The 7,686-nt window shown below is 37.0% G+C and overlaps 1 pseudogene; it reads right to left on the reverse strand.

Moving 5' to 3' along the window:
- Window positions 1-1,503: 1,503 nt before the first annotated feature.
- LOC102997756 (organic anion transporter 7-like) lies at window positions 1,504-2,722 on the reverse strand (annotated as a pseudogene).
- Window positions 2,723-7,686: the final 4,964 nt, after the last annotated feature.

Here is a 7,686-nt window from a genome sequence, read left to right on the forward strand (position 1 = left end):
GAGAAAACCATAATTCAAAAAGAGTCATGTACCACAATGTTCATTGCAGCTCTATTTACAATAGCCAGGACATGGAAGCAACCTAAGTGTCCATTGATAGATGAATGGATAAAGAAGATGTGGCACATATATACAATGGAATATTACTCAGCCCTAAAGAGAAACGAAATTGAGTTATTTGTAGTGAGGTGGATGGACCTAGAGTCTGTCACACAGAGTGAAGTAAGTCGGAAAGAGAAAAGCAAATACCGTATGCTAACACATATATATGGAATCTTTTTGCCTATTTTTAGTTCAAAATCTTTAGCTTCGCTATAAGGCTCCCTATTCTTCACCTAATTTTCCTCTCTCATCTCCTGTCATAACACACTTCCACACACAGACTCACACACACACACATGTATCACCCTATGCCCATGTAAACTGATCAATCAGCATTTAATTGTGAATCATTATAAAGGGCTCAGTCAGAAAACGGTCCATATGAGCACTATGACCCTGAAATCTTTTATGAATTATATTGGAGTGACACATTCAAAGTTCACAATTTTCAGCTATAAGATTAAATGATGTTAGTCTTACGAATGACAAGGAACATTTTAAGCCTCCCATACCCCATGGGAGGCTTGTGTGTATGGCTGCCATGGTTGTCCTCTTAGTTTTAAATGACCACTGCCAGGCACAGAATAACCCAAACTTCTCACACCACAAACAATAACACCTGTGGTCTATAGATTAATTATCTTACACAGTTGCAAGTATTACCTCTAATGAGGCTTTTTTTTCTTTTTTACAAAATCAAACATACAGATTATAGTCACAATTATGTCTTAATTCAACTTCAATACCATATAACAAACACCAGGTTTTATAGAAATGAATACTCATTACAGTGGGGTAACCATGACATCATGACCAATGTGGGAACCCACAAGCATTCAGCTCACTGAATCTGTGAGGGACTTAACACAGAAGCTATGGCAAAGGCCTGCATTGCTGTTTCCTAAAACAGGCTGGACTCTTATCTTGGAGCAACTTCCTTTCCCTTCTCATTGATAACTCTTCCTCTTTATATAATAAATGAAGTTTATGGTAACTTACCTCTAAATACTTTTCTGAGTCACTTCCCAACTACAGTTCCCAGCGTTCTGACACTGGAGGAATCTCTCCGCTCCTGCCTTCAGAATTTCAAATTGAATGTTTTTTCTCTAGCAACTCTTTCATTTCCAGTAAAGCAGTTTCATAAAAAAATACTATTCTGAAATGCCCCCAGATCTTATGGAGATATCATTTCTGTGCCCAGTACAGAGAGCTCCGTGGCAACAAAATGACATTCATCACAATGAGTCTAATTCTACATTTCCATCTATAGCTCCTTGGGAACCAAGGCAACCCACAGCAGTAGATATTGTCTACTGAAACTCAATAAAACCTTCTTTATGAGACAATTAATCATGAACTGTGAAAACACCACACAGTAGGGCAACAATGATCTAGAGACACTCACCTGTCTGAGAGATGGCACTATATGAAGTCCCCCACCAGCATTCCAGCCATGAATGGGGATTGAGCCATTGGTTTCTGTGACTGATGATCACATACTAGGTCCCACTGGAAGAGAAGGAAACCAGCACAGAGGAGCTTCACAGCATCTTACATCCCTCAATGTTCACTCACTCAGAAAACCCTCAGTGAAATGTGTGTCCTCTGGGTTTCCCTTTACTACATTTACTGATCTATATCATTCATGTCTCAGCTTAAGCATGTTTTTTTTCTAAAAATCCTCAACAAAATCTTTTAGATTATATTAGGGCCAATCTTCATATTCTCTTAACACTGCACACCTCAGTGGTATTCAATCCTTACCATGTATTGAAAACATTGAGGTTATTTTTTCAACACTGATGCCTGGATTTCACACCTAGAGTGAAATGCACTTTGATTTGTTTCTCTGACAAGTATCCAGGGTAGGGCATTTTTTAAAAATTAATACAAATATTTATAATTTGCAACTAAGTTAAGAGCAAATGACCAAGAATAATTTTCCACAATTTATATCAAGTACTTATCTAACCATCAATATTCACATTAAATTTAAAGCTTAGTGATAGTAAAATTCATACCCAGTTGTTGATTTTGCTGTCATCAATTGTAATGTAAGTGCTTGGCATTAAATAGATAAGCAATCAGTTTTCCTAAAAGAATGAAAGAGAGCTGGCTACACTATCTACTCAGTAACTGAAGACATGAACCTTGTTGATCTTATGTTATTCTAAACACCCAGACCATATACTCACAAAAAGGTAAATGGGGCCTTTACCTCAGTCACGATGGTGGAGGAGAAGGAGCTTCAGTCATACACCCAGCCGTCCACACAGGGCTCCGTGTCCAGGTCAGTCATGTTGGGGAAGGTCCCATTCAGGTGAAGGAGCTGCCACTGGGGGAGGAGGAAGTGATGGCATTTCTCTGGTTTCAAGTTAGAATCCAACGGGATGAAGATTCTCAGGAGGACATCAGGGCTGAGGACCCCAGTGTCATTATCAGAGACAGTGTCATTATCAAGGATGTGGACCCAGCAGTAATGACAAGGAATGGCTGCAGTGACGTTCTCCAACAGTATATGACAAACTATTATCATGAAAGAAGGAAGAATTAAAACCAGCTGAAGGATCTGGAATTTCCCCAGACCACCAATTTCATCCAGGAGCTCCTCAAATGTCATTCTGAAGAGGTGACACTAAGTCCATGTGACCTCACACCAGTTTCTCATCAATGGGTCCCATCACCTCACTACTGCAAGAGAGCAGTGGAAGCAATTTCCCCAGTCCTGCTGGAATCAGTAGGTATTACTTTTTGTAGTAAAGTCACAGAGAAAATAATTTACCAAAGATACTTCTATCTGATGACCATTAAATCTGTTTAAAGATTTACTCTCTGAATGTGCTTCTCCTCAGTTACTCTGTAAAATCAATATTGGACTTCGGCATGTACACGTTCTCTAAACAAGCTAAAACAAACCTGCTACAGGGTCTTCAGTCATTTCCAGAAAGTGGAATTTGAGACACACAGAAGTGAACTGCTTTATGATTTTCCTGTGGAAAGAAGAGAAAGCAAGTGTTTTCTGGTTTATACTGACTTTAGACTACAATAATTTAAAAAATACAATCCTTTGTTTTTAATTAAAGCAAAGTGAAATATCGTGCCATTACTAACTTTTGGTAACTGATATTATGCTTTAGTATAAATCACACCAGCACCTCACAATAATTTTTAATTCCTTCAAATAAAGATACAGGAGAAAGGTAATGGTAAGCTAACATAAGGGTTTGTTTTCTCAGGTTTATTTATTCATTTACAGAATATATTAAGGATCATTTATGTGCCAGTGTTCAGAATCCTGATGAATTGATCATTTTCTCATTATGAACTTGGCTTCTTTATCTCTAGTAATGCTCCTCGATTTCAAGTATGTACTTTCTCATATTAATATAAACATTCCAGGTTTCTTATGCTTATAATTTGCATGCTATACCATTCCAATCATTTATATTTTTAATTGAGATGCTTTAGGAGATTATTACAGATTCACATGCAGTAGCAAGAAATAATATAATGAGAAACTGCATGCACTTCACCCTGTTTCCCCCAATAGTAATATTTGCAAAACTATAGTATAATATTACTACTAATTTTTTGAGGGTGATAAAATCTACTGATTTTATTCAGATTTTCCCAGTCAGTTTTACCTGTACTTGTGTTTGTGTGTGTGTGGTGTACTTAGTACCATATAGTTTTATCATCTGTATAGCTTCACGTGCCCACCACCACAGTCAAGATACTAAAGATTTCCCTCTCCACAGGCATCTCTCTTGTTGTACTGATATAAATATACCACCTGCCCTTGCTCCTATCACTTCCTTTCCTAATTTGGCAACAATTGATCAGTTTTCCTTTGTTTAAATTCTGTCATTTAAAACTATCTTATAGAAGGGAGGGATCAAGATGGTAGGGTAGGAGGACATGGAGCTCAACTACCCCCATAAAAAAATCAAAAGTACATCTACATGTAGAACAATTCTCACTGAATACTAAATGGAAACTGTCAGAAGATGTTTCCATTTACTTCGGAAGAAAGATTTTCACATAACCGGCTAGGATGGAAAAAAGGTGTAAAGCCAGAACTCCCACGTTTGAGAGGGATCTGAAAATAAGAGAAGATCTGCAAGGGTAGACCCTCACCCTTGGGAGCAAGCTGGTCGAGCCACAGACTGGGAATCCCAGTCCAAGGTCCTGTGTGGAGGAGATAAGCCCCCTTGTTTGCTGGGAGAACTACTGGGACAGTTAGATGGGTTTGAGAAGCCTTGACACTATTTGCAAGGAGAGCACACCTCCTGGCTTGCAACAATCAGGATAGAGCAAGTTTTGCACTGGCAGTGACTGCCTCTTTGCACCCCCCAATCTGAATGAGGTGAACGCCCTCACTCCACACCACAGCTCAGTGCTGGATCTGGAACACAGAGGTCCTGGGAGAAAATGGGTAGGGAGCTCATATATCTAATGACAGTGCAGCCACTTCAATTCCTGCAGCCACAATGCCTCAAGCCTCAGCCCCAGCCTAGTGAATGCCAGGTATGAACACCCCAGCCCTGCACTAGATCTAGGACAAACACATGAGGAAAAGTATGCATCGTTGGGTTGCATCCAAGCGGAGCTGCAAACACTTACACAGGCAGCGGTTTTATCCTCTGTGAGCACTTGGGCCTCAGTTGCTTCCACACTCCCCTTTGTTTTGCAGGGCATGCACTCAAGAGTAATGAAACCTGATGGAACCTGACCCTCAGAACTTCTACTCCAAGAGTGACGGCAGGCATGGAGCAGAAAGAAATTCCCACATCACACTGTGAACAGGCTTTAGATATCCCCAAACCAATTGCACCACCTATCAAGGTGATGAGGACGAGTACACACTGAGGAAAGACATGGTTGGCATCCATATGAAAACCAGCCCTTGCACCAAAGACATTGGACACACAAAGTCTGCACAGAGATACTCTTACCTAAAAACACCCCTTCAAGACTGAAGTAGTGTTTCCTAAATTCACAGAAATAAAGAAAGTTAAGTAAAATGAAAAGACAGAGGAACTACTCCCAATTAAAAGAACAAGAGAAATCACCTGAAAGAGCAAATAATGAAACAAACCTCACCAGTCTACTATAACCCAAGTTCAAAAAGGAGACAATAAAAACACTAAAGGAATTAAGAAAGATTATCAATAAAAATGCAGATCAATGTAGCAAGCAACCAGAAACTGTAAATACGAACCAAAAAATAGATAATTTGAATACAATATAGAAGCAGTGAATAGATGACTAAATGATACAAAAGAATGAATAAGTGATCTGGAAAATAGAAAAATGGAAATCACTCAGTCAGAAAAGCAGACAAAAAGAAATGACAGCAACATACGAGATCTATGGGAAAATATAGAAAGTGTCAACCTACACATAACAGGGGTTCCAGAAAGAGAAGAAAGAGACAATGGGATTGAAAATGTATTTGAAGACATGATAGCTGAAAACATTCCAAACCTAAAGAAGGAAACAGATATACAGGCACAGGAAGTACAGAGGGTCCCAAACAAGATGAACTCAAATAGACCCACACCAAGACATATGATATTTAAAATGGCAAAAACAAATGATAAAGAGAGGATTCTAAAGGCAGAAAGAGAATAACAAAGGGTCAGTTATAAGGGAACCCACATAAGGCTATGAGCTGATTTCCCTGCATAAGCTTTGCAGATCCAAAGAGAGTGGTGTGATATATACAAAGGGCTGAAAGGGAAAAACCTGCAACCTAGAATACTTTACCAAGCAAGATCATCATTGAAATAGAAGGAGAGATAAAGAATTTCTCATACAAGCAAGAGCTAAAAGAATTCAGCAATACTAAGCCTAAATTTAATGAACTATTGAAGGGTATTCTCTAAATAGAAAAGAAGCAAGAATCTATAGGAGAGAGAAACTCACAATAGCAAAGGCAAATATATAGGAAGGGTTGAAGATCAGTAAAATAAATCAATATGTAGATTAAAAGAAAATTTAAAAATTATAAATGCACTTATAAATACAATAAACAGTAAAAGGATAAGTGTGAAAATATAAATAAGACATCAGAACCACAAAACGTGAGGGAGGAGTATAAAAATGTAGGTCTTTTAGAATATTTTTAAACTTAAATGACTCTAGGTTAAGGAAAGAAGATATAGTTATGGGTCAATATACAAGAAATTTATGGTAACCACAAATCAAAAATATACAATAGATTCACAAAAAATAAAAAGAAAAATTCAAGCATACAACAAAAGAAAATCATCAAACTACAAAAGGAAAAACAAAAAGAAGAAATGAACAAAGAAGAACTACAAAAAACAACTGGAAAACAAGGATTAAGATGGCAATAAGTACATACTATCAACAATTACTTTAAATGTCAACAAATTAAATACTCAGCTCAAAAGCCAGAGTGGTTGATTGGATTAAAACATAAGAACCTGCAGTATGCAGAACTCACATTAGGACAAAAGACACACATAGACTGAAAGCAAGGGTGTGGAAAAAGATATTTCATGCAAATGGAAATGATAAGAGAGGGGGAGTAGCAATAATCATATCAGACAAAATAGACTTTAAAACATAACCATAAAATAAAAGACAAAGAAGGGCATAATATAATGATAAAGGCATCAATACAAGAGGATATTACACTCGTTAAAATACACACACCCAATATAGGAGCACTTAAATATATAAAGCAAATACTAAAAAACATAAAGGGAGAAACTGACAATAATACAGTAATTGTAGGATACTTTAAACCCCACTGACATCAATGGACAGAATATCCAGACAGAAAATAAATAAAGCAACAGAGGTCCTAAATGACACAATGCACCCATTGAACTTAATTAATATCTAAAGGACACTACATCCAAAAAACAAAAACAACAACAACAAAAAAAACAGGATACACATTCTTTAAAGCATGCATGGAACATTCTCTAGGATAGACTACATACTAGGTCACCAAACTAGCCTCAACAAATTTAAGAGGATAGAAATTATATCAGGCATGTTTTCTGACCACAATGCTATGAAACTATTTAGAAATCAATTACAGAAAAAACAACAGAAAAGAATAAACATATGAAGACTATACAACATGCTACTAAAAACCCAATGAGTCAATGATCAAATCAAAGAGGAAATCACAATATACTTTGAGACCAATGAAAGTGAAAACACACCTTTACAAAATCTATGGGTTGCAGAAAAAGCAGTTCTAAGATGGAAGTTCAAAGCGGTATAGGCTTTCATCAAGGAACAAGAAAAATCTCAAATAAACAACTTAACTTACTACCTAAAATAATCAGGAAAAAAAGAACAAAGCCCAAAGTCAGCAGAAGGAAGGAAATAATAAAGATCAGTGAGGATATAAATAAAATAGAGCTTAAAAATCAGTAGTAAAAATCAAAGGAGCTAATTTTTTGAAAAGATAAACAAAATTGACAAACCTCTAGCCAGACTCACCAAGAATAAAAGGGAGAGGCCCCAAATAAACAAAATGAGAAAGGAAAGAGGAGAAATAACACCTGACACCACAGAAATGCCAAAAAAAAAAAAAAA

The sequence above is a fragment of the Balaenoptera acutorostrata genome, chromosome 9 (assembly GCF_949987535.1).
Source record: "Balaenoptera acutorostrata chromosome 9, mBalAcu1.1, whole genome shotgun sequence".
Lineage (NCBI taxonomy): Eukaryota > Metazoa > Chordata > Mammalia > Artiodactyla > Balaenopteridae > Balaenoptera > Balaenoptera acutorostrata.